Source organism: Gobio gobio (assembly GCF_949357685.1).
Source record: "Gobio gobio genome assembly, chromosome: 23".
Classification (NCBI taxonomy): Eukaryota; Metazoa; Chordata; class Actinopteri; order Cypriniformes; family Gobionidae; genus Gobio; species Gobio gobio.
Genome location: NC_137119.1, coordinates 20503420 through 20519779, shown reverse-complemented (window position 1 = coordinate 20519779; position 16360 = coordinate 20503420).

Sequence of the window (16360 nt, the reverse complement as noted above, 5' to 3'; positions counted from 1 at the left end):
AAGCATTCAAATACCACTGAACATTCAATTGAACTAAAACACTGGATACATATTACATAATATTACACGTTACATCAGGGGCTCACAAGGGGGTCTGTGGAAAAGTTTCAAGGCGAAAGGAAAAAAATATATTTATATAAATTGTTGTTATGAATATGTGGTCATAAACACTGGTCGGTCTTATATATCAGTGTATATTGGCAATCCTTTTCTATGGGGAGAAAAAATATACAAAAGATACATTGTCAGCTTAGAAAAAAAAAATATTTTCCAGATTTTACACATATTTATAAGATTTTCATTACATGGTAAATGTATCTTTATACATGAACATTTTAGGTTACAAAGTAGGTCACAAGGGGTTTGATAACTCCTGCACTAAGGTACTCCTTTATGTGGAGATCCTTTTTAATAGGCTAATTAGATTTGGTTAAACTCATTAATTCCAACTTTAATAATGCTGTGATTTAAGAATGACACTGCAGAGTAAAAGCACGTTAGCACGTTGCTAGGGTTTTGTGGTTATTGACAATGTCATTTCACTTGGCGGCCATCGTTGAAACGCCTTGTGGGCAGCTATTTCAGTCATGCAAGTAAACTACAGCTCCTATCTCTTTGAATGGGGAAACGTCAAATTTTCCAAAACTGTTCTCCCACTTACGATTCAATTTCATATTTGAAATCACCACTAAACGTTCATATAATGACAAACAAAATGAATTTTTCAGGCTGGACCAAGCTAATGCGCATTTGCAGTCATAAGCATGCGTCTCAGAACACTGTTTCTATAGGAACCAGAGCTGCAGTGACGCGATAACTTTACCAATCGGCTATTGGCTCTTTTCTTTAGAAGGTGGGACTTTCTCCCATTCATTGTAATACGAGTGCACTGTCTTTCTGTATATAAAGTCTTTGGTGTTGATCAGTGTGTTGCTATGCAGTTGCATGCTATTACAGTGTTCTGAGTGGTTGTTACCACATTGCTATCCCTATGCATTTTCTCCATAGGGAAATTGATTTTGAACGATAACTTTTATGAGCTACGAGATTGTTAATCCATGGTATTTGCTTCTTTTGAAGCCATGTTGTTTCAGCTTATTTTTAAAATAATCATATTTAACAGCAGAATTACTAGTGAAAAACTACATTACCCATGATGCTGTACAGAAAATTACACCCAATTAGTGAGTCGAAAAAAAACAACATGCGCCAAAATAGCTCTTTAGCACCGCCCACTCCCATGAAGCTCTGCAAATGATGTAATCAAGTCTATGGGTGCTTCTCAATTCTTATTTGTGCATCCTCGTTTCCTTTCCTAGCTTCCTTTCCTCGTGTCTTATCTCCACCCCTTCAGGGTGCGAGGGAAGGACGCAAGGAAAAGACGTGAGGATGAAATCAAGTGAAATTATATATCCTTATCACTTCAAAGTGTCATAAATGAATGATGTCTACACCCTGTCCCACCGTTTTGATGCCCTAAGCTCTGTGGCGGCGGTCGCTTTTGTTGTGGTGCCCCCCTGAGCGTGCCCTACACGCAGCGCATGATGCGGTGGGAACGGCGGCACTGTCTACACTGCTGGATTTATCAATAAGGATAATTAAATTAATAATAATTAATAAACTGAGGCAAGATGTGAAGGGGGAGGAGAATTTATACGTGCGTCAAGTTTAGTTGATAAAACACTTCCGCAAAGGATACACCTGTGTATCCTCGGTAATGACTCCTCAGAAAGCCTCCTCACTCCTCGATCCTCACCTCCTCGCGTTGCAATTAGAGAGTTGAGATGTCCTACAAGATGGCTGAGCTTGATCAGTTTCCATGTCATAGGATGGAGGACAGAAGAGTGAGGAAACGAGGAGGGATATTGAGAAGCACCCTATAGCTGCGTCCCAATTAAGAGGCTGCATCCTTCGAAGGCAGCATTCGAAGACTGATTGCACCACCGCGGCACGACGAAGGCTGTTCCAATTCGAAGGCTCCTCCAAATGCGTCCCATCGTTTCCCATGAAATGAAGGATACAACATCCTTTGCGGCCTTGTCTACACCAGAATTCATTGGGTGCCAGTGACGACATGTTTTTTTTGTGAGAAATTTCAGAATTAAACTTTTAAACGCAAGTACTGGGTTTCAACTTACTTAAATATTTAATGATACAAATGTAAAAAGAAACTTTAAAGAGGTTTAAATGTTGACCAATCTTACTAAGATGCTATTATATATAGTTTATACTCTTTATTATTTAAGAAATGGACCATGGTGAACATATTTAGTTAGTTTGTGAACCCGGTTTTATTTTCAGACAGTTTAATATAACTTTCAAAAAAGTCCAGTAAACGTTAGTCAGTCATCAACAGCAGCTGTCAAAGTTGCTAGGTGACAGGAACAGTCCTCCTTGGGCTAGACCATCCCATAAAACAACGCTCAGCCCGACCTTCGCAGCCTTCGGAGGCGTCCTTCGAAGGATGCAAGCATCTGAATAATTTTTTTTTTGTTGCAAAAAACTTAAAATATGTAAGGAATAATTGACGACGGGCCGTTCAATTATTAGAATGATAATGCACACCCGAGGTGGCGATGCGGTCACGACGCGAAGCGGAGTGGCCGTTACACCTCGGGTGTGCATTATCATTCTAATAATTGAACGGCCCGAAGTCAATTATTCCGCTTATACTACGGTTACCACACCTCAAGACATCGATCCGATTATATATTTAATGGGATTCGTCCGGTTTTTGTACTTAAATCGCTATTGTGAGTAGGACTATTTCTTCCGCGTCTCATCCAACAGCTCTTTTGCTAGTTCCGAAACGTAATTTTAAAGCTGTTAACGAAGGCTTGAGCCGTTGATAGCATTCTACTGCAGTTATTAATAAAGTTATTAGAAAGAGAATGAGAGCGACAGAGAGAGAGAGAGAGAGAGAGAGAGAGAGAGAGAGAGAGAGAGAGAGAGAGAGAGAGAGAAAGAGCGCTTGTGTGAATTAGGCTACCTCTGTGCGTCTCTAAACAGCGCTGTTATTACCTCGCTAGTGAAAAAATGTTGCTCCACTATATAGGCTAACTGATCAAATCGTCAGGGCAGCGCTGACAACACCTTTTTGTGCAAACTGTAGTGCGTGTGCGAGCACGTGTGATTTCAGTAATGAGACAGAAAAGCTTGCCTTTGATGTCCGCTTCCCTTTGTTGTTATCATCTGGACTGTCTAATACTGCTGCCGCCCAGTTGTTGAACGTGTTATATTCACTGTAAATATTAAGATTTACTTTAGGAAAATCGTCTGTCATGTTGTTTTTTTAGTCCTGTAATTTCCGTTATTACAGTTAACTATGCGAAGTGATATGGAACTGTAATGCGGTCAAGAGAGCTGCCTGGAACTACGTTCGCTGTGCATCTCCCAGAAAATAATTGCACACCTCAGAACGTTCATCAGCCAATCAGATTCAAGCATTCAACGGCCCCGTAGTATAAATATTATATAATGTATATATATATATTTAAAAAAATTTTTTTTATATATATATATATATATATAAAATCAACATTTATACATGACATTATATTGCTCCTTTGTTTTTAAAACCAATTATATTGTTTGCAATGCTTCATTTACATTTACATTTAGTCATTTAGCAGACGCTTTTATCCAAAGCGACTTACAAATGGGGGCAATAGAAGCAGTTAGAGCAGTCGAAGGGCAACAATATCAGCAATATGCAAGTGCTGTAACAAGTCTCAGTTAGTCTAGCACAGAAATATAATTTTTTTTTTTTTTTTTTTTTTTTTAAATAAATTAGACAAGACAGACAATGAATAGAATGATAAGTGCTATTCTCGATCGGTCAGGTGTTGCTGGAAAAGATGTGTCTTTAGACGTTTTTTGAAAATGGCTACAGACTCGGCCGCACGAATTGAGATAGGCAGGTCATTCCACCAGGTGGGAACAGTCCAGGAAAAGGTCCGTGACAGCGATTTCATGCCTCTCTGGTATGGCACCACAAGGCGTCGTTCACTGGCAGAACGCAAGTTCCTGGAGGGTGTGTAAGTCTGAACGAGCGAGTTTAGGTATATTGGTGCAGAGCCAGTGGATGTTTTGAAGGCGAGCACCAGTGCCTTGAATTTAATGCGAGCGGCTATTGGTAGCCAGTGCAGACTGATGAGTAGAGGCGTGACGTGTGCTCTCTTCGGCTCACCAAAGACCAACCTCGCCGCTGCATTCTCGATCAGTTGCAAGGGTTTGGTAGTGCATGCCGGAAGGCCCGCAAGAAGAGCATTACAGTAGTCCAGTCTGGAGAGAACGAGAGCTTGGACCAGTAGTTGTGTGGCATGATCTGATAGGAAGGGTCTAACCTTCCTAATGTTGAATAGTGCAAATCTGCAGGACCGGGTTGTTGCAGTGATGTGGTCAGTGAATTTTAGCTGATCATCAATCACAACCCCAAGGTTCCTGGCTGTCCTGGACGGAGTTATGGTTGATGATCCTAGCTGAATGGAGAGATTGGGGTGAAGTGCTGGGTTGGCTGAGACCACAAGCAGTTCTGTCTTTGCAAGGTTGAGTTGCAGGTGATGTTCCTTCATCCAGGCTGAAATGTCTGTTAGGCAGGCAGCGATACGAACACCAACCGATGGATCATCAGGTTGAAATGAGAAGTAGAGTTGAGTGTCGTCGGCATAGCAGTGATAGGAAAAGCCATGTTTCTGAATGACCGATCCCAATGATGACATGTAGATGGAGAAGAGAAGTGGTCCAAGCACTGAGCCCTGGGGAACTCCAGTAGCTAGATGATGTGACTTAGACACTTCACCTCTCCATGACACCCTGAAGGACCTACCTGAGAGGTAAGACTTGAACCACTGGAGAGCGGTTCCTGAGATGCCCATCTTCATGAATTGTATTGCTTCATGGATTGCTTCATGGAATTGTAGTTCTTTCTTTCCCTCACTAAAGCCGTTAAGTACGCAGTCTTGTACCTTTGTCATTTTGTCTGATTTTTTAAAAAACTTTTTTGTTTCAAATCAAAGTTTGTAATGTTATGATCAATCTTGTTGCTGATTGACTTGGTTCCTGACTTATAACTTTTTAAAATCCCTATGGGAAAAATACTTCCGGAACCAGCGCTGCTGAAAAAGGGGGCAGGAACTATTGCACAATGAGCACAGCGCTGAAAAGGGGCGGGGCTACACAAGGTCTATTGCACACTTTAGAACATTCGTCAACCAATCAGATTCAAACATTCAACAACCCCCGCAGTACAAGGTTGAAATATATGACTTTTGCTCAGATTTTTGCTCAGATTTGCAGTCTAAATAATTCGAAAGTCTGCACCAGTGTGCAGATTTTTTTTACAAAAGTAAATGAACAGAACACGCGTAACAAATTAGCCTCAACATTTGAATCATCAACACAGAAAACTCAACTGACGACTGTAATCTGTAGAGTCCATACTGATCGTGTCTACCCACCCAAGTAGTAACATAAAAAAATGTTTAATGAATGTCCAACTAAAACGTTTCAGAAATAATGCTCCATGAACAATGTATAAATAATGTTTTTGTGCTAATTTTTTGATAACATTATTAAAGACCAGATAACTTTGAAAAAAAAAAATTCTATTAACGTTACTGGAAGAACTTTTGTTCGTAGCTTTAAGAGGACCATGCCAGAAAATTAGCCAAAGTTCGTTCCAAAGTAAGTTCCCTGTTAGCTGGGAAACATCACACAAGGCATGAAAATGTGAATGTTGAGATCAGATGCTGGCCATGCTTGGCTCAGACTGTTGTGCCCTCCACAGGGAACTCAGACTAATCATGAGAGGAATGAGGGTCTGCTCATGCACAGAGAGCAGGATCAAGGGAAAGACGGGATATTAGTGAGAATTAATCTCTAGGAGTTCTGCTGTGACTGTCGGCAGTCTCAAACTGCTTTGATTGTTCTGTGCATCAAGGGAACCAATTCAAGCAAGAGTAACACTTTTTAACACCATCATCAATATCACCATCCTAGTTAGCAAAAATATGTTTTAAGAACGTTTTGCTAATGTTCCCATTAACCCTCTGGTGCACTTTTTTTTAACTTCATCGGAATAGGACAAAATTTGGTAAAGGTTTTGGCACTTGGTGTGTGAGCAGAAACAATAATTGACAGGATTCAAAAAGGTTAAAAGGTCCTGAAAGTCACCCACGCTTATATTGTTCACGGTCAAAAATGACCACATTGGAAATTAATGGGAGACAAATTATATCTATTGGAAACATTTGGTACTGCGCACAGACAAATTCTTACTGAGGGCTCATTTTTTTAGATATCAACCTCTGTGCCATAAGAGAACGGCGCGAGGCCGGTGGCGTGATTGCAAATGTGCGTCACCTGCGCCGCGCGTCACACTGGTCTTGTATCTCTCCTGGAGGAGTGGAGGAGTGAAGACCGTGAGTGACTGCCCGAGGCGGTGGTGCTGGAGCGATGGAAGAACCGGTGGGACAGAGAGCTCGCTGCCATGCTCCTGGGTCGAGGTGGGGTGGCTGCCGTCCGAGGGGGAGTGGAGGAGTCGCCCCCGTTCGCCGTGGGCCGGAGCCTGCTGCCGTCCGCCATGATGAGGAGGAGCAGGGAACGGGGTACTCTCAGACGCCACGCCGTTGGCTGAACGTCTGATGCATTTGGCACATTTATAACACTCCAGGAGTTTCAAAGTCATCATCTGATTGGTTGAATTGTACAGTATGTCCGCAAGACGTGTGTGTCGTGTTCTTTAACGGTCCGCCGAGAAACAAATGTCGCGACTCCAAGCTCCCTCTTGGAAGAACTCTGTCGTGTTTACAATTGTGACAATGAGCGCTTACCAGGATCAACGCTGGACCAATCAGATCACAAGAGGCGTGATCAACGGGCAACGACCCATAACTTCTCTATCCGTCATCGTGTTAAACCCGCCAATAGCACGCCAGGTGGATAAGCCAGTCTGTGATTGGTTCCCGCAAAAGTGTAACAGAAGCAGTAGAAATGAATGTACAGGTTTCCAGACTGAGTTGCAGGGCGAAATCAAATCGCCGGCAGATCAGGCTGGGTTTACTCAGTCTAGATTTATGGAGTTTTGGAAAAAATATATTTTATTAAAATGTTTTAAAACTTTTCTCTTTTTTTTTTACTTCAGCAATAACCTGCAAAGTGTAATCTTTAAAAAGAGGCCAGATTTAAGTGCTCCAAAGCATTCAAGATTTATGACAGTTTTAATTTGGACATTTCATCCATGCTCAAAAAGTGAATAAATTGATTATAACTACTGCATAAATCTTATTTAGTACCATAAAATCCCCTAAATATACAAAATATTAAATAAAAAACATTATCCAACTAAAATATAGTGCAATCATTTCACAGAAATCATTTAATTTGACCGACACGCGAACAGTACCAGAGAGTTAAGTAAAATGTTGTTTCTGAACATTAACTAGTACCATTTAAAAAATGACCATATCAAACAAACTTTGAACAAACATTCTGTTAACATTACTCAAAGAGTGTTTGTTCATCATTTTGAGAGACGTTCAAAACGTTGAGAACATTCCCTGTTATCAAACACGGGAAATGACCTCAATACTCAGCAGGCAAAATACTGATTCAAAATCAAAGAATCATTGTGAACAGTTTTTGATATTAAACACATACAAATACATTTTTATCAAGCATCAGCCATATATTTTATTTTGGAAATTGCATGCTTGAGAAAACATTGGGAATTCATTTCCTTTCTCTGCAGGTTTCCTTTTAGATTGAAAGGGCAGCAAAAGTAAATTTTTACTTACCAAAACACTGTATTTATGTGCCTGGTTTCCCTGCTGTCTCTTGACAAATGTTTGAAAAAGAGTCCCTGTGTTTAGTTTTGTCAGGCTCTATGGAGTCTGAAATACAGGTCCATTCATGTCATTCGTTTGTGTGTTTGAATGGACTTTTTGCATTAAGCATGTTTAATTGCATTAAGATGCATTGTGTGTGTAAGAGTGGTTAGTGTTTATTGTGTATATGTGAAAGAGTGTTTTGTGGGGTCATGTCAGTGTTATGCATACCACAGCCTCCTGAGAAAACCGTCCTGGATACAAACTGCCAATGTGGATACCAACCAATGCAAATAAACACTAAATCAAACCTGCAGTCCTATAGCAGTGGTGCCAGAAGGACCCCTAAATATGACCACATCTTTGCAAAGATTTCACTAATGCTAATATAAAGGTGCTTATTTATTTTCATTTACTCCACTGTTAAAAAGATTGTGGTAAGATTTAAAATCTTTTTTATTAGATTATATAGTAGAAACAGTATTATTGTGCAATATTATTACAATTTAAACTGTTTAATATTTTTTTAAATGTAATTTATTTCTGTGATGGAAGTTGAGTTTTCAGCAGCCGTTCAGAATTCAAATTTGGTGTTCAAGTAACATTTCTTATCAATGTTGAAAACTTTTGTTGTTTTGGTCGCTTGGCTGTTTCCTTATAAAGGTCCAGAAATGTGTCGTGTTTTTTTATTATATTTTTTATTTTTCAGGTGGCTTTTTTAATTATATGATGTCATTATGTTGCTGTCTTGCCGCCTGCCAATCGCTCCATTGATGATCGTGGTTTCGAGTATCGATGCATCTGCCCTCTTCAGGGAACACAAGAACGGGCAGTAATCTCAGACAATTTAATCCAGATATTTGAATCCAATCAGCAAATTCATTTGAAGAACCAAATTAGCCAGAGATCAGTTATCACGGATGTATGAATATCTCAGGTTTATTAAGTGACGTACAAAGAACAGACCCCTGGCCTCCAAAATCCCCATCTCTCAATCCAATCCAGCGTCTGTGGGATTTGCTGAACAAGTCTGATCCATGGAGGCCCCACCTCGCAATTTACAGGACTTAAAGGATCTGCTGCTGGCATCTTGGTGACAGATACCACAGCACACCTTCAGGGGTCTAGTGGAGTCCATGCTTTGACAGGTCAGGGCTGTTTTGGCAGCAAAAGAGGGACCAACACAATATTATTTCAAAAATGTTTATATTGTCACTGTACTAAATCCAAAGCAATTTATTCAAATACTATCTGCTGCTTTTATTTTCATTTGCAGCATATCTTTTCTCCCTATCAGATATATATATATAAAATTCTGATTTATTTAGTGCAATACATGTTCTTGCAGATCTATTCCCTCTCAGTCAAGTTTTCCACAGACCCAGCTCTGTAATCCATGTTGAAAACCTCTGCATTCGGGACTGGTTCTTTTCACAGACTGTATATCAGCAACCGTATATCTCTTCTTTTAGTGTGATGTTATAATATCTAAAGTTCTGGTTTACAGCACTTCCTCTTCACTCAGTTTAGCATGGCAGTTTCCTTCTGTTACAGTCTGATGGCTTGTTGACTCAGCTCTTGATAATGTAGAGAAGCAGACTCCCGTTTCTGTTTGCCTAAGGTGCAGGTGTGCCCTTATTGCTGACAATGGACAGAACAGAGAGTCTGTTTGTCTTGGACATCTGAACTAGAGCGCATATATAGACGGGTAAACTGTACATTTACCATGAAGATTTTAAAACATTTATTCAGCCATTTTTAAAGACATATCAGTGGACCAGTGACCCCTGCTCTCTTAGTCAACTGTGTAAACATTATTGACTCTCGCAGTGGACTTTTTCTCCAGGATCCAGAGTTCCTAAACACTACTCATGTGATAATGGTGTGATGGTGTTACTCATCATTATCACATGAGGGAAGGTTGTAAAGTTGTACAGGATGTTCTCTGACCCTGACCAAAAGTAGTGGGTCAAGCTGCAAATACACACTTCATGAAAAAAATGAAGTGTGTGTAGTCAAATCTCATTTAAATACAAAACCTTGATGAGTGCAAGATGCAAGTCTATGATTCAGAACATAATTTGATATCATACTTGGATTAAGGCTTTTAATGGTGTTTAATCTTTTTGTTTTAATAAATGACGGATAAAGAGTGGAAATGAGTGCATAAAAACTTGAAATTAGACAAAAAGTCAGAATTGTGACATGAAAAAAGTTATGACATTTTATATCACTCAGATTTTTAATGACTTTTAATCCATTTTTATTTGGGTTTAAGGACAGACACTATGGAAGCCCATTTCTTCTACATAAGAAATAAAATGCTTTGGTAAAACATAAAAAGGTCATAATTATGATATTAGTTGAAATCATGAGATACTATTCATATTTATGACATAGAGAGTTAAAATTATGACAAAAAGTTTAAACTATACTAATATATAGAGATACTATTATCATCGAAATAATTCATATAATCATCGAAATGATGACATAAAAGTGTCAGGGTTCTCCTCTGACAGTTTGTCAGTCTTGTCTTTGTTTAGTGTGTCTTTGTTTGTGTTGTGCGTGAACACATGGCTCTGTCTTGGTGTCACAGACACGTCAGGTTCCAACCTCCACCAATCACGACGCACCCCATCTCCTGAGTACTGATCACCATCACCTGCACCTCATCACGGCACTCTTCACCAGCACTATATAACACACACTCACACAGCACTCTATGTCCGGTCTCGTTCGCATATACTCTGTGCTATGTTTACCTCAAGGACTTCTCTTCGCATACTTACCTGTCTCCAGCGTGTCTCCTTCCCTTTGTGTTCCTCGTCTGCTGTGTGGGTGGGTGTGTTCCAGTCAGCTCCTCAGTACTTCAGCGATCTCCAAGCTCCAACGTTCATCTATCTGCAAAGCAAAGGACAGTAACTATCTCGATCATATCCATTCAACGTCTATCTACAACCAGTTTACTCACCTGTGTTACTTCATCTGCTCTACTGTGGTCAAATAAACTACCATTACCTGTTACGTCTGTGTCTGCCTCCTGTGTACTGTAACAGAAGACCGGACCAAAACAGAAGACCCAGTATGAGCCAGCCGGATCCCTTTCAAGAACTGGTGGATGCGCTTCGGCGCACATTTCCTCCACCACCCACTCCAGTTACTGTCCCTTCACCTGCACCAGCGAACACCAGCAACTCTGTCAACAGTCCTCCTTCACTACCTCCGTATGCAAGTCCCATGGCCAAACCGGCGCCCTACTCAGGATCGGCGGAGGATTGCAGCGCATTCCTACTGCAATGCACACTGGTCCTGGAGATGCGGCCGCACCTGTACCCGAGCGACACATCTAAAATTGCATTCATCATCTCTCAGCTCAGCGGCAAAGCATTGATGTGGGCCGATTCCATCTGGTCACAACAGGGCGCAGTAACGCAATCCTACTCAGCGTTTATTTCCCACTTCCGGGAAGTGTTTGGGAAACCGATCACAGATTCTTCAGCTGGTGAGAAACTTTATAATTTAAAACAAGGATCCATGTCTATTTACGATTATGCTTTGCAATTCAGAACGCTTGCAGCAGTCAGCGGATGGAATGAACAGGCGTTGATAACGACGTATCGGCAAGGATTAGAACCTCGGGTACGGCTGCATCTCACTGCATGCGAGGACTCCATCGGCCTTGAGAAATTCAATTCATTCAGCTCTCCATTCGCTGTGCCACTCGCATGCAAGCGTGCATCCAAGAGCACCAGGACCAGTATTCCATCAACGTGCCCTTCCGCCGATCCGAACACGTCAGCACCCCAGAACCAGCCCAAGAACCCATGGAAATAGAAAATTCCCGTTTGTCTTCTGAAGAACGCCGCCGTCGGCTGACCCTTCGTCTTTGTCTCTATTGTGGTGAACCTGGGCATGTCATTGCTGCATGCCCCACACGACCCCCGCGACCCATGGAGAGTGCTATTATTCCTGCTACTGATGAAACCACTCACCACTGTCGTCATCCTTACTGCCGCTAATGTCTCCCTTTCAGTGGTCGCGCTCCTCGACTCGGGGTCAGCCGGCAACTTCCTCTCCGGTGCCATCTGCCGCCAACTACACCTCAAGACCACTCCGTCTCCAACCATCTACAGGATCAGTTCCATAACCGGCAGACCCCTCAGTCGCAAGCGCGTTCGCACCGTGGCTGGACCAGTTACACTACAAGTGGGTTTATTACACCGTGAAGAGGCTCATATGCTGGTTCTGGAGGATTCAACTGCTGACGTGGTTCTGGGGCGCCCCTGGTTGGAGCAGCACAACCCTACCATCTCCTGGAAAACGGGCGAAATCCTGTAGTGGGGCGACACTTGCTTCTCTCGCTGTTTGACGGAACTTCCTCTTCCACCATCGTCTCCGCCTGATTTAACTCTCTGTGCCACATCTGGAGGATTCAACTGCTGACGTGGTTCTGGGGCGCCCCTGGTTGGAGCAGCACAACCCTACCATCTCCTGGAAAACGGGCGAAATCCTGTAGTGGGGCGACACTTGCTTCTCTCGCTGTTTGACGGAACTTCCTCTTCCACCATCGTCTCCGCCTGATTTAACTCTCTGTGCCACATCCATCGAGAGTCCAGTTGAACAACGCTCAGTTGACGTCCCCAAGTGTTACGCCCCCTTCAGAGATGTCTTCTGCCCGCAACGGGCTTCCAAGCTGCCTCCATACCGGCCATGGGACTGTGCCATCGACCTGCTTCCGGGTGAACCAGTACCAAAGGGTAAGATATACCTATTATCCATCCCGGAGGAGAAGGCCATGGAGGATTACATCAAGGAAGCCCTCGCCCAAGGTTACATCAGGCCGTCTACTTCCCCTGCTGCTTCCAGCCTCTTCTTTGTGGCAAAAAAGGACGGAGGCTTGCGGCCATGTATCGATTATCGTTCTCTCAATAAAATCACTGTCAAGTTTCGATATATCCCCTTCCTCTCGTCCCAGCGGCCCTGGAACATCTCCGTGGTGCCACTGTGTTTACCAAGCTGGACCTCCGCAGCACTTACAACCTCATCCGGATACGTGAGGGGGACGAGTGGAAGACTGCCTTTATTACCCCTACTGGACACTATGAGTATCTCGTCATGCCGTATGGATTGGTAAACGCCCCCTCCGTATTCCAGGATTTCATCCATGAGGTGCTCCGGGAGTTTCCCCATCGATTCGTCCTAGTCTACATCGACGACATACTCATATACTCCCGGAGCCAGGCCGAACATCGCCAACACGTTGCGGAGGTCCTCAACCGTCTACGTCAATTCCACCTGTTCCTCAAGGCAGAAAAGTGTTAATTCCACCAAACATCAGTTTCCTTCCTGGGTTATCACATAGACCACAGTGGCATCCGGATGGACGAGAGGAAGGTGGAATCCATCACCAACTGGCCAGAACCCACAACCATCAAAGAACTCCAACGCTTCCTCGGATTCTCCAACTTCTACAGACGTTTCATTAAAGGTTACAGTTCGATCACTCATCCACTCACCAGTATGCTACGCAATAAGCCCAAGTCTCTGCCCTGGAGCCCGGCAGCCACCAACGCCTTTGAACAACTTAAGAAAGCCTTCACCACCGCTCCCTTACTCGTCCATCCAGATCCAGAAAAGCCTTTCATCGTGGAAGTGGATACCTCCACAACTGGAGTGGGAGCGGTGTTGTCCCAGCAGCAGGGGACGCCTAGTAGACTCCATCCATGCGCCTTCTTCTCCCGCAAGCTCAGCCCGGCGGAAGTCAACTACTCCATCGGTGACAGGGAACTCCTTGCTGTTCAGCTTGCCTTGGAAGAGTGGAGGCATTGGCTGGAGGGAGCCAAACATGCGTTCCTGGTGCTTACGGATCACAAGAACTTAGAATATCTTCGATCAGCCAAAAGAGTAAACCCAAGACAAGCCCGTTGGGCTATGTTTTTCTCCCGCTTCAATTATACCATCTCTTATCGCCCAGGTACAAAAAATATTAAGGCTGATGCTCTCTCCCGTCTTCATGCTCCTGATGAAAAAACCGAAGAACCAGAACCCATTATTCCAAGTTCCCTCATCGTAAGTCCTATTACCTGGTCTGAAGAAACTATCCCCTCCACCAATGCCTCCATGAACCCTCCGCCGGGCTGTCCACCAGGCTTGTTGTACATCCCACGGAAATGACGCACTCCCACTATTCACTCGGCTCACACGTCACTTGGTACTGGTCACCCGGGGGTCAATGAAACCCTCTCGTTGCTTAAAGAACGCTTCTGGTGGCCAGGGATGGCTTCGGATGTCAGAAGGTACGTGCAGGGCTGTAGGGAGTGTGCCATTTCCAAATCTCTTCGTCATCTGCCAGCTGGGAAACTCCTTCCTCTGCCCGTTCCATGGTCACACCTAGGAGTGGACTTCATCACTGACCTTCCGGCCTCAGACGGTAATACCACCATCCTAGTAGTTGTTGATCGTTTTTCTAAATCCTGCCGTCTGATCCCACTTCCAGGATTGCCTACTGCCATGGAGACAGCCGAAACACTCTTCAACCAAGTTTTCAGATACTTCGGAGTACCAGAAGACATTGTCTCAGACCGAGGTCCCCAGTTCATATCCAGAGTATGGAAATCGTTCTTCTCCCTCCTAGGTGTGGCCGTTAGCCTGATGTCGGGATATCATCCTCAATCGAACGGGCAGACGGAAAGGAAGGTACAGGAAATTGGACTCTTGGAACCAGTTCCTGGGTTGGGCCAAGTACGCCCAAAACTCGCTGAAACAGTCAACCACAGGACTCACCCCGTTCCAGTGCGTACTCGGCTTCCAACCTCCACTGTTCCCCTGGGATGGGGAACCCTCCAAAGTTCCAGCAGTGGACTACTGGTTCCGAGAGAGCGAGAGGGTCTGGGACTCAGCACACCATCAATTGCAACGGGCCCTGCGCAGACGCAGGATGGTAGCCGACCTCCGACGGTCTGACACTCCTGTCTTCCAGCCTGGTCAGATGGTTTGGCTATCAACCAGAGACATCAGAATGCGTCTGCCTTGCAAAAAGCTGAGTCCCAGGTTCATTGGCCCATTCCCCATCATCAAGCAGGTCAATCCAGTCATCTACCAACTCCGTCTTCCACAAGGGTATCGTATACACCCCACTTTCCATGTGTCACTACTTAAAGCTCACCATCCCTCTGTTTCACCCACAGAACCTGACGTGGTTCCCGCCGAACCCCCCTTTCCACTCATCCTGGAGGACGGAACTGCCTACAAGGTTCATGAGATCTTGAACTCCCGACGTCGTGGTGGTCAGCTGGAATACTTGGTGGATTGGGAAGGATATGACCCCGAGGAACGCTCCTGGGTCCCGAGGAACGACATCTTAGACCCCAGTTTACTCCAGACCTTTCACAACAGTCACCCTGAGAAACCGGCACCGCGGGGTAGAGGACGTCCACCACGGCGTCGGGGTTCTCGGCCCTCTGGAGCGGGCCGTGGAGGGGGGGGTACTGTCACAGACACGTCAGGTTCCCACCTCCACCAATCACGATGCACGCCATCTCCTGAGTACTGATCACCATCACCTGCACCTCATCACGGCACTCTTCACCAGCACTATATAACACACACTCACATAGCACTCCATGTCCGTTCTCGTTCGCATATACTCTGTGCTATGCTTACCTCAAGGACTTCTCTTCGCATACTTACCTGTCTCCAGCGTGTCTCCTTCCCTTTGTGTTCCTCGTCTGCTGTGTGGGTGTGTTCCAGTCAGCTCCTCAGTTCTCCAGCGATCTCCAAGCTCCAACGTTCATCTATCTGCAAAGCAAAGGACAGTAACTATCTCTATCATATCCATTCAACGTCTATCTACAACCAGTTTACTCACCTGTGTTACTTCATCTGCTCTACTGTGGTCAAATAAACTACCATTACCTGTTACGTCTGTGTCTGCCTCCTGTGTACTGTAACACTTGGTTTGTGTTTGCCATGTGCTCCCTGTGTCCTGCCTCCTTGTTTCTTGTTACCAGGCCCCCTTGTTTAGTCATGGGCTGCGTCCGAAACCTGGAAAATGCTGCCTTCGGATGTCACATTTCAAGGTAGGAAGGCACCAAGGCACGTCCGAATCTAATGTTAGCTTCACTTCCTGTCTCCTGAGATACCTTCATCTCACTTTGAAGGCAGCATATTTGTATCCTTCGCTTCCTTTGATATCCCACAATCCTGTTCATTCCATTCTGTAACAGTTGAGCTGGGAAAAAAGATGGCGTCCGAAAGTTGCGTTTGCTGGTCAGTTTGTGTGTAAATGTAAGTTTTTTACCAACATGTTCTACTTCTGATCATTTTCTGTCATTTTTAGCGAGAAATTACTAATGTAGTAATTCAATATTTGTTTAGTTCTCCCCAAAGCTCTCTCTATTTTGCTGTAGATCATTAAACGGTTACGAAAACCGTCCGAAATCAGTTTTGTAAGGTGCCTCCATGCACCAACACTGCCTTACAAGCCATTGCCTAAGGCAGGGGTGTCCAAGGTCGGTCCTGGAGGGCCACTG